The sequence below is a fragment of the Lepus europaeus genome, chromosome 13 (genome assembly GCF_033115175.1).
Source record: "Lepus europaeus isolate LE1 chromosome 13, mLepTim1.pri, whole genome shotgun sequence".
Classification (NCBI taxonomy): Eukaryota; Metazoa; Chordata; class Mammalia; order Lagomorpha; family Leporidae; genus Lepus; species Lepus europaeus.
In genome coordinates, this window is record NC_084839.1 from 75007821 (window position 1) to 75020013 (window position 12193).

Consider the following 12193-nt stretch of genomic DNA (forward strand, 5'->3'; position numbering starts at 1 on the left):
AGAAATCATGACCAGAAAATTTTAAAAGCAGCTAGAATGAAACAGATGGGGAAAGATACATTATATACAGTATAATAAATAAGAAATAGGGCCTCAGATATTTTTATTATATGTTATGTGTATATTAAAATTTGAGAGGAGGAGAGGAAGGAGGGGAGAGGGGGAGAGAGAAAATCAACAAGAATGCACTCTCATTCTCTGCTTCCTTCCTAAACTATACCCCCAATAGTTTGGGGTATGAGGTCAAAGCCAGGATCTGGTAACACAATCGAGGTCTCCCATAATTGTGGCAGAAGCCCAACTATTTGAGTAATCACTGCTGCCTCCAGTGGTCCCCGTCAGCAGGAGCAGAGACAGGTATCAAATCCATGCACTCCAGTATGGAATGCTGGCATCCTAATCAGAATCTTGAGTGTTAGGTGAAATGTCCACCCCTACTCCCTGCCCTTTTTGAATGATATTCTGTTTTGAAAGCTGAAGGAAAAAAAAATGAACTCAATGTGGGCTTCAGTATCCAACAATAGTACACTTTTAAATAATTAAGGCAAAAGAAATAATTTTTTTCAGAGGCACAAAAGGTGAAATCAATGGTAGCTGACCCACTAGTGAATAACTAGTCAAATATATACTTTAGGAGGAAATAAAAGGACACTGGATAGAAATGTGCATCAACATAAATGAATAAAGGGCAAGGAAATGTAGTTATAAAGATAAATATGTAGATCTTGCACTTAAATTGCTTGAAAATATCATTGCATGATTAAACAATTAAATTATATGTAGAGTTTATTAAATGTATAAAATTTAAATACATGCAAATAGTGTGAAGTCCATAGGATAGAAATATTAATATACTATTATAAGATTCTTACCTTATGGACTTAGCACTTTACAATAGACTGTTATATTTAACACATACTTTATTAGTCCAAAAGCAACCTCTAAAATAAAAAGTATTAATAAACCAACAAAGAAAATAAAATGGATACAATAGTACTTAATCTAAAACAAGCAAAAAAAAAAGAATTTAAAAGGGAAAAAAGAGTGACAAGGAATGTACAGGACAAAGAAAAAACAGAAACAAAGTGATAGACTGAAATTTTATCATGTCACCAATGATACTGATGACAACTGGTTTAAACACCTCAATTAAGACAGACTATCATTTTTTTTAAAAAGAGGACCCATCTATGTGTTTTATATAAGAAGCACACTTTAAAGAAAGAAATAAGATAAAAAGGTGGGAAAAGATATACTATGCACATCAATCAAAAGAAAACTGGAAAGACTATATTAATTTCAGAAAAAAGTAGATTTCACTTGATAAAAGAAGTTCATTTCATGCTAATGTTGGGATCAAATCAGCATGACGCTGTAAGTATACCAAATATATTTCTCTGATAAGTGGTAACTAATAAAGTATAAAAAATATAATGCATATGAGTGAAATTCGACATTTTGAGATTCAATGATTATTTACAGCCATTGTCTCTACTGTTGAGGAATAATGTTGTTTTTCTTCTTCTTACTCTTTGTTGAATTCTTTATACTTAATGTAGGCTTAATCTTATGAGTATACAATAGGCCAAGAGACAACCATCAGAATGGGAGAAAATATTTGTAAATTATACAACTGATAAAGGATTAATAACCAGATTATGTAAAGAGATCAAGAATCTCAACAACAACAAAACAATCCAGTTAAGAAATTGGCAGAGGATTTAAACAGATATTTTTCAAAAGAGGAAATTCAAATTGGCAACAGACACATGAAAAAATGCTCAGGATCACTAGCCATCAGAGAAATGCAGATCAAAACCACAATGAGGTTTTACCTCACCCCCGTTAGAATGGCTTTTGTACAGATATGAACAAACAACAAATGCTGGTGAGGATGTGGGGAAAAGGTACCCTAATCACTGTTTTTGAGAATGTAAACTGGTAAAGCCACTATGGAAGACAGTGGTAAGATACCTTAGAGGTCTGAACATAGACCTATCATGTGATCCATCCATCTCACTTCTGGGAATCTACCCAAGGGAAGTTAAGTCAGCATATGAAAGATCTATCTATATCTCCATGTTTATCGTGGCTCAATTCAGGGTAGCAAAGACATGGAATCAACCCAAATGCCTGTCAACTGATGACTGGACAAAGAAATTATGGGATATGTACACCATGGAATACTACACAGCAGTAAAAACATAAAAAGCAAAGTTCAATCACTTGCAACAAAATGAATGAAACTGGAAAATGACATAGTAAGCCAGTCCCGAAGGGACAAATTGTATATGTTCTCCTTGACCTGTGATAACTAATAGAGCACCTAAAAGACAACACGTAGAAATGAAATTGACACTTTAAGAAGCAATGATTTTGAACAGCCCTTCTGATTGTTGAAAAATAGCTTCTTATTCTACCTTTTCCTTTCTTTCTTTAAAATATTTTCTTTATCTTTTTCGCTTTCATATGATTCATTGAAGACTGTACTTAACATAGAGTTAATCATATATGTATGAAGTTAATTGAAAATAGATCTTAAAAAAGAATAAGAGTTAGAATAAGAAAGGGAAGAGGAAAGGGGGTAGGAGTATGGATGGGAGGGCAGACATAGTGGGAAGAATTTCCAAGATTGTAAAGTTGTCATTGTGAAATGTCTGAAGTTTGCAACTGTGAAGCATTATAGTCCTACATGAATTCATATGGACTTACTTCTAAGGGTACAACTTAGCAACTAGCCATAAGACCCCAAAATCCCTTAAGCTGGCTGATAAAAAATATCAGCTTAAGTGTTATAAAGATAAAATGGATAGGAATAAGTGGTAAAGTGATCATATAGATATGATCAAGCATTAAAGTGATCATATAAATAGGACTAAGTGTTTGGAAACAGTAATAGACAAAATTAAAAAGGAGTGGAGACTCCGATATGGGAAGGAGTCCGTACAGCAGACTCATAGAATGACAATAGCATTAAGTAGCACTCTGATCACAGAATCAGCCCTTAAGGCATTCCAGTCTGGCTGGAAAGCCAAGATACCCTGGGGGAAAAAAAAGTCCTACCTAAAGGACCTTTGTAGGTTAGACCCCAGTGGAAAGAAGTGGCCACCAAAGAAGGATATACTTTTCTCTGAAGGGAGGAGAGAATGTCCTCTTTGCTTATGGCCTTGTTGAGCTAGTGGATGCAAAAGACTTCCATAGCTGAGGCAGCTCATGTCAAGAGCCTTGGGTGATCATGGATGTCATACATAAAGTGTTACTTGTTAAATAAACAACAAGAATCACTGTGCATTAACTTCCCATGCAGAACCTCTTTCCCCAAAGAGTTGTATCATGAGACTTAATAGTAAAACCTGATCTCAAGAATCACTTTTCAGTGTATTAAATGGAGGATATTATTATGTCTCATAAGTTATAGTTATGTCTAAGAGCTGAAAAAGATACGTCATTCTTGGGGTCTTCTTTAAAGACAATTAAGTTTTTTTTATTTTTTAAAGGTTTATTTTATTTTATTTTTTGAAAGAGTTACAGAGGGAGGGAGGGAGGGAGGAAAAGAGGGAGAGAGAGAGAGAAAAAGAGAGAGAGAGAGAAAGAGAGAGAATGAATGTCTTCCATCTGCTGGTTCACTCCCCAGATGGCTGCAGTGGTGTACTTCAGTAGCTACAAGAGCCGGAACTGAGCCAATGCAAAGCTAGGATCTGGGAGCTTCTTGGTCTTCCATGTGGGTACAGGAGCCCAAGGACTTGGACCATCCTCTGATTGTCCCATGTGCATTAGCAGGGATCTGGATCAGAAGTGGAGCAGCCAGGACTCGAACTGATGCCTATATAGGATGCCAGTGCTGCTGGCCAGGACTTTAATCCACTATGCCATGCTGCCGGCCCAAGACAATTAAGTTTCTAAAAGGAAAGAAGGGAGAGGAAGGAAGGGAAAAGAGAAAGAGGAAAAAAAGTGAAACCACCTTTGAGAAGCAATAACAAAGAACAGCCTGTGTCTAGACTGTGGAGGAACAATTCTCTTAGTTTTTTTTTTTTTTTATTCCATTCTTAATTTTTTTTTCTTTCTCTCTGTTTCTTTTTCTTTCTTGGACTAAACAGGAGAGGGAGGAGAAAAGGGGGGAGTGGGTAGGAGGGCAGGTGCAGTGGGAAGAATCACTGTGTTTCTAATGTTGAATTTATGAGATACATACAAATAAAAGTAAAAAAAAAAGACTGAGAGTAGGTCATTGTAAAAATTAAAGGAAGGAATTGGAAAGAAAGGAGGAGGGTGGATGGGAGGGAAGGTTGGGTGGGAAGTATTACAATGCTCATAAATCTGTATATGTGAAATAGATGAAATTTGTTCATCTTAATTTTAAAAAAAATATTAAAGGAAAATGAAGGGGAATTGAATAAGGAAGGAAGAAAGGGAGGGAATTATGTTTATCATCTTAGAATTCTATATAATACACAAAATCTGTTCCTTTTATATTAATAACAATTTTAAAAAGAAAGTTATCAAGGATATAAAACCAATTCCTGGAGCAAGGACAGTCTGTTCAATAAATGGTGCTGGGAAAACTGGATTTCCACGTGCAGAAGTGTGAACCAAGACCCCTACCTTACAACATGCACAAAAATCCACTCAACATGGATTAAAGATCTAAATCTATGAGCCAACAACATCAAATTATTAGAGAACATTGGAGAGACCCTGCAAGATAGAGGCACAGGCAAAGACTTCTTGGAAAATACCCCAGAAGCACAGGCAGTCAAAGCCAAAATTAACAATTGGGATTGCATCAAATGGAGAAGTTTCTGTACTGCATTAGAAACAGTCAGAAGAGTGAAGAGGCAACCCACAGAATGGGAAAAAATATTTGCAAACTATGCTACAGATAAAGGATTAATAACCAGAATCTACGAAGAGATCAAGAAACTCCACAACAACAAAACAAGCAACCTACTTGAGAGATGGGCCAAGGACCTAAATAGACATTTTTCAAAAGAGGAACTCCAAATGGCCAACAGACACATGAAAAAATGTTCAGGATCACTAGCAATCAGGGAAATGCAAATCAAAACCACAATGAGGTTTTGCCTCACCCCTGTTAGAATGGCTCACATTCAGAAATCTACCAACAATAGATACTGGTGAGGATGTGGGAAAAAAGGCACAGTAACCCACTGTTGGTGGGAATGCAAAGTGGTAAAGCCACTATGGAAGTCAGTCTGGAGATTCCTCAGAAACCTGAATATAACCTTACCATTCAATCCAACCAACCCACTCCTTGGAATTTACCCTAAGTAAATTAAATTGGCAAACAAAAAAGCGGTCTGCACCTTAATGTTTATTGCAGCTCAGTTCACAATAGCTAAGACCTGAAATCAACCCAAATGCCCATCAACGGTAGACTGGATAAAGAAATTATGGGATATGTACTCTATAGAATACTATACAGCAGTCAAAACAAACAAACAAACAATGAAATCCAGTCATTTGCAACAAGATGGAGGAATCTGGAAAACATCATGCTGAGTGAAATAAGCCAGTCCCAAAGGGACAAATATCACATGTTCTTCCTGATCGGTGACAACTAACCGAACACCAAAAAGGAAACCTGTTGAAGTGAAATGGACACTATGAGAAACAGTGACCTGATCAGCCCTTGTCCTGACTGTCGTTGAACAACTTAATACTTTATCCCTTTTAGTATTTTTTTATTCTACTTAATATCAGTGGTTGAACTCTTTAACACACAGTTATTCTTAAGTGTTGAAACTTAACTGAAAAGTGATCCCTGTTAAATATAAGAGCGGAAAAAGAGAGGGAGGAGATGTACAATTTGGGACATGCTCAATCGGACTTGCCCCAAATGGTGGAGTTAGAAACGTGCCAGGGGATTCCAATTCAATCCCATCAAGGTGGCATGTACCATTGCCATCTCATTAGTCAAAGTGATCAATTTCAGTTCACAATTGATCATACTGATAGGTCTAAGAGTCAAAGGGATCACATAAACAAGACTAGTGTCTGCAAATACAAACTGGTAGAATAATAAAGGGAGAGAATGATCCAACATGGGAAGCAGGATACACAGCAGAATGGCAGATGTCCTAAATAGCACTCTGGCCTCAGATTCAGCCCTTAAGGCATTCGGATCTGGCTGAAGAGGCCATAAAAGTATTTTAGGCATGGAAAGCCAAGATCTCTGGCAAAAAAGCAAACAAACAAACAAACAAAAACCTAAATGAAAGATCTCTGCAAGTGAGGTCCCAGTGGAAAGAACGGGGCCATCAAAGAAGGAGGTACCTTTGTCTGAAGGGAGGAGAGAACTTCCACTTTGACTATGACCTTGTCAAAATAAGATCACAGTTGGCAAACTCCAAAGGCTTCCATAGCCTTGGCAACTCATGACAAGAGCCTAGGGAGATTACTGACGCCATAAACAAGAGTGTCAATTGTTAAGTCAACAATAGGAGTCACTGTGTACTTATTCCTCATGTAGGATCTCTGTCCTTAATGTGTTGTACTATGTGAATTAACAGTACACCTAGTACTCAAACAGTACTTTTTACTTTGTGTTTCTGTGTGGGTGCAAACTGTTGAAATCTTTACTTAGTATATACTAAATTGATCTCCTGTATATAAAGAGAATTGAAAATGAATCTTGATGTGAATGGAATGGAAAAGTTAGCGAGAAAGGGGAGGGTTGCAGGTGGGAGGGAAGTTATGAGGGGGGAAAAGCCACTGTAATCCAAAAGCTGTGTTTTAGAAATTTATATTTATTAAATAAAAGTTAAAAAATAAAATAAAGAGTAACAATGCCTTAAAAAAGAAATACATGCATTGAAAACCTCCTGGGGCCAGGATTGTGGCATACAGGGTTAAGCCACCCTCTGCAGCACCAGCATCCAATATGGGACCAAGCTCCCTGCTTATGTGTCTGAGAAAGCAGTAGAAGATGACCCAAGTGCTTGGGCCCCTGCACCCAAGTGAGAGGGCTGGAAGAAGCTCCCAGCTCCTGGCTTTTTCTTGGCCCAGCCCTGATCATTACAGCCATTTTGAGAGTGAACCAGTGGATGAAAGATATTTCTCTCTCTCTCTCTCTCTCTCTCTCTCTCTGTCTGTCTCTGTCTCTGTCTCTGTCTCTGTATCTCTGTCTTCCTCTCTTCCTCTTTCTTCTCTATAACTGTCAAACAAGTGAATTTAAAAAAAAGCTTCTAGACTGCAATTAGAAACAAATGTATGTTATAATCAGAAGTTTTAACACAAAAATAAGTCAGGGCATAGAAGACGTGAACAGCAGTTCAAGAAGAACACACAGTGTGCCCCTGTGCATTACAGGACACTGTCCAGCAACGGCAGGACACACACTTTTCCTGACTATACTTGGATCCTTTCCCATGAAAGATCATTTACTGAGATGATAAACAAAAGAATCTGAGTGATAAAATGTTCAGTTAATTAGCAAGTTAATAAATTTACTATTTTCTTAAAACAGTGAAATTAAATCAGAAAGCCATAACAAAATGAGTCTGGAAAAATCCCTTAAATATTGGGAAGCCAATTAATGTGTTTCAAAATAGCCCATTTGCCAAAGAACAATACTAAAGGAAAATTATAAAATGTTCAAAATTGAATGGAAATGAAAATTCAGCATATGCAAATGTAGGGGATACACCTAAATTGTTACCTACAGAAGAATCTCATTATCTAATACATGTTAAGAACAGTGTCTTCATTCATTGACTGTTACTTTAAGAAACCAGAAATAAAAGGGCAAATTAAACCCAATGTTAGGAAAAAAAAATGCAGTGCTAAAGATCAAAGTGAAAATCATTGAAACAAAAATTTACAAAAAAAAATCAATGAAATAAAAGCAAGTTAACTGAAAATTTTGATGAATTTATTAAGTCTATCCAGACTAGAAGAACAAAACATTACAAGGTTCTAATTAACAGTAGTACAATCACAGTACTAATAAATTAAACAAACAGATGGACAACTTTGATGCTCTGAAAAATTTTTTGAAGGCCACAACCTAGAAGACTCACTGAATAAGAAAGAGATAGCCTGACTCTTGAGGTATTAAGAAGTTGTTTTGGAGTTAGAAATCTTCTGATAGGGCCACCTCCAGGTTATATGGTTTTGTCATTGAAATCTTCCAAAAACATAGGAAGGAATAACACCACTTGCCCAGAAAATAGTAGCAAATGCAATAATTCTATGTCATTGTATCTGGGCAGGGTTAGCCTGATAGTAAGGTTCCAGATGAAAAGTCACAAAGAAAATAAATGATGCTGAACAGCATTCTTCATAACACAGATGAAAAATGCTAAAAAAAGGTTTATCAAATTGAATTCAATAATATTCATGTAAAATGGTATCAAAAGATAAAATTTATACTGATGTAAAAATTCTGAAATCTACACATTATTTTTATAATATTCATTTTTGCATGAATTTTTGAAGACCCCCTCATATAAAATTGGAATATATCGTATTATATATCCTATTACCTAGAACTTCAAATGTAACTTAAGATACAAAAATCAGTTCATAATAGTAATAAACTATTTTTTTAAAGATTTATTATTTATTTGAAAGTCAGAGTTACACAGAGCAAAAAGACAGGCAGAGAGAGAAAAAGGTCTTCCATCCACTGGTTCACTCCCAATTGCTGCAACAGCCGGAGCTACACTGATCTGAAGCAAGGATCCGGGAGCTGCCTCCGGGTCTTCCCATGCAGGTGCAGGGGCCCCAGGACTCAGGCCATCGTCCACTGCTTTCCCAGGCCATAGCAGAGAGCTGGATCAGAAGTGGAGAAGCTGGGACTCAAACCAGTGCTCACATGGGATGCCAGCACTGTAGGCGGCGGCTTTACTCACTACACCACAGCACCAGCTCCAGTGATAATAAACTATTAAAGCAAAACTATATGATTACCTCAGTGAACATAATGGAAAAAATATTTGAAAAGTTTCATCCACTCAGTGTAAAACTCAGGAAGCTCGAAATAGAGGGAAGTTTCTCAATTTACAAAAGGCATCAACATAAACCTACAGAAAGCATAAAATTAATGATAAAAGCTTGATGAATACTTTCCCTTAAAATCAGGAATAACACAAGGTCGTTCGTTCTCTCCACTTCTGTTCAATATTATACTGAGATATCTAGCATCCAAAAATTAATTAGGGAAGAAAAAGCAATCCAGATAGGAAAGAAAGCTAATTTGGAGAAAATGCTACTTGTCTATGAAGAAAATCTATTAGCATACACAAAGACTAGACTGGAATAATACGTAAGTTGAATAAAGTTGTAGAATACAAGAGGAATGAAAAACGGATATTTAAAAAGTAATTCAGGGGCCCAGTGCTGTGGCATAGCTGGTAAAGCTGCCTGCAGCGCTGGCATCCCATATATGCATCGGTTCGAGTCTCAGCTTCTCCATTTCTGATTCAGCTCTCTGCTATGGCCTGGGAAAGCAGTAGAAAATGGTCCAAGTCCTTGGGCCCCTGCACCCATGTGGGAGACCTGGAAGAAGCTCCTGGCTCCTGGCTTTGGATCGCCCCAACTCTGCTGTTGCAGCCATTTGGGGAGTGAACCAGCAGATGGAAGACCCCTCTCTCTCTCTCTCTCTTTTTCTCTCTGCCTCTGCCTGTCTCACTTTCAGATAAATAAATAAACCTTAACAAAATAATGCAGAGGCAGACTTTGTGGTATAATGAGTTAAGCTGCTGCCTACTGTACAGGTAACCTTGAAGACCTGCTGCTCCACTTCTGATTCAGCTCCTTGCTGATATGCCTGGGAATGCAGCAGAGGATGGTCCAAGTGCTTGAGCCCTGCACCCACATGGGAGACTTGGAGGAGTTTCCTGGCTCCTGGCTTCAAACTAGCCCAGCTCCCGCTGTTGCAGGCATTTGGGGAGTGAACCAGTGGATGGAAGACCTTTCTCTCAGTCTCTCCCTCCCTCTCTCTTAATAACTCTGAATTTCAAATAAATAAAATAGATCTTTAAACAATAAAAAGTAGTATAATTTATAATAGCATCAAAGCATATGATTTGCTTGGAGGAAAATTTAAAAAGTTGTGTAAGAAGTGTACACTGAAAAATTAGCAAAGCGTTACAGAAAGGGTGGTGGACATTTAGCTTTGCAGTTAGGACACCATGTCTCACTTCAGAGTCCGAATTCAGTTCCCAGCTCTGGCTCCTGACTCCAGATTCCTGCCAGTGAAGACCCTGGGAACTAGCAGGGATGACTCCAGTAATTGGAACCTGCTTAACCGGTGTGAAACCTGAATTGTATTCCAGGCTGCTGGCTCTGGCTTCATCTGGCTAAGCTAAATGTGTTGTGATTGTTTAGAGAGTGAACAAGAGGATGGGAGCTATCTGTCTTCCACTCTTTGTTATTCCACCTCTCAAATAAATAGAAAATATTAGTTTAAAAAATTGCAGGATGAAATCAAAGAGTTAAGTACAGAAATAAATTTTTGCTTTAAAACATTATAAAAATGCCAATTCTCTTGGAATTGGGGTTAGCAGATAAAACATGACCTGCTTAAATCTTAAATTTCATGTAAAAACTAATGATTTAGTATAAACTTATCTCTTTCTATGTCTTTGTGTGTGTGTTAAATCCATCAACCCTAACTTATTTTACAACTATTTAAAATTTTACTTAACGTGTACAAGTTTCATGTATTTCATATATATACAGATTTAGGAACATAGTGATACATCCCACCCTACCCTCCCTCATGCCCATGATCAGCCCTTACTCCTCCTCCCTTTCCTATTCCCACTCTTAATTTTTACAAAGATCTATTTTCTATATAATTAACACTTATAAGATTAACCTTACACCAAGTAGAGTCAACAAATAGTATGAAAAAAAAAAAAAACTGTTGCCCAACAGAAGAGACAAGGGCTGTAAACAATCATCAAATCTCCATTGGAGTGAATTTCACTCCAATACATCACTTTTAGGTACTCTATTAGTTACCCCAGATCAGAGAAAATATATATTTGTCTTTTGGGATATGGCTTATTTCACTAAGTATATTGGTTTCCAGTTGCATCTATTTTGTTGCAAAAGAAAGCATTCCATCTTTTTATAGCTGACTAATGCTCCATAGTGTATATATACCATAATTTATCTAGTCATCAGTTGGTGGATATCTGGGTTGATTCTATATCTTATCTATTGTGAATTGAGCTGCTATAAACATAGGGGTACAGATAACTCATATGCTGATTACTTTTCCTTTGGGGAAGTTCCCAGGAGTGGGATTGCTGGGTAGGCCTATATTCAGATATCTAAGGTATCTCCATGCTGTCTTACATGATTCTAAGTGATCCCAAAGTCCCAGAATTTTTTTTGTAAAAATACAAGTTCATTCTGTAATTCTCATGGAAATAGCATGGAACCACAAAAAACAAAAATACCTGGGAAAGATAGAACTATGTTAGAATACTAACAGCTTGTGGCTGGTGCTGTGGCTCACTTGGCTAATCCTCCGCCTGCGGCGCTGGCACCTCGGGTTCTAGTCCTGGTTGGGGTGCCGGGTACTAGTCCTGGTTGCTCCTCTTCCAGTCCAGCTCTCTACTGTGGCCCTGGAGGGCTGTGGAGGATGGCCCAAGTGCTTGGGCCCTGCACCCTCATGGGAGGCCAGGAGGAAGCACCTGGTTCCTGGCTTCGGATCGGCGCAGCACCAGCCATAGTAGCCATTTGGGGGGTGAACCAACGGACGGAAGACCTCTCTCTCTCTCTCTCTTTCTCTCACTGTCTAACTCTGCCTGGCCAAAAAAAAAAAAAAAAAAAAAAAAAAAAGTATACTAACAGCTTATGATTCATGACTTATTAGACAGGTATAGTAATCAAGACAGTGTAATGCTGCCATCAAGATAGACAAATTTAAAATATAAAAATAGAGAACCCAAAAATCAACATATATATGAAAACAGATTTTGTACAAAGAAACAGAGGCAGCTTTTTGAAGGGTGGGTAAAGTCTTTTTCACAAATGGTTATAGAACTCATATATATTTGTATGGCAAAAATAATCTTAAATCCCAGACTAACAGCATTGAATGAAATTAACTTGAAATGTATTTTGACTAAAACTAAAACTTCTTTAAAAAAAAGATATTTATTTATTTGAAACATCTATATATAGAGAGGGAAAGCTGTGAAAGAGAGCAAGATCTTCC

At 37.4% G+C, this 12193-nt stretch overlaps 1 protein-coding gene across 1 annotated transcript in view; it reads left to right on the forward strand.

Moving 5' to 3' along the window:
* The window catches only part of CTNNA2 (catenin alpha 2), a 1271675-nt gene that overhangs the window by 101711 nt on the left and 1157771 nt on the right, over nucleotides 1-12193 (forward strand). The gene's annotated exons all lie outside the window — the stretch shown is intronic.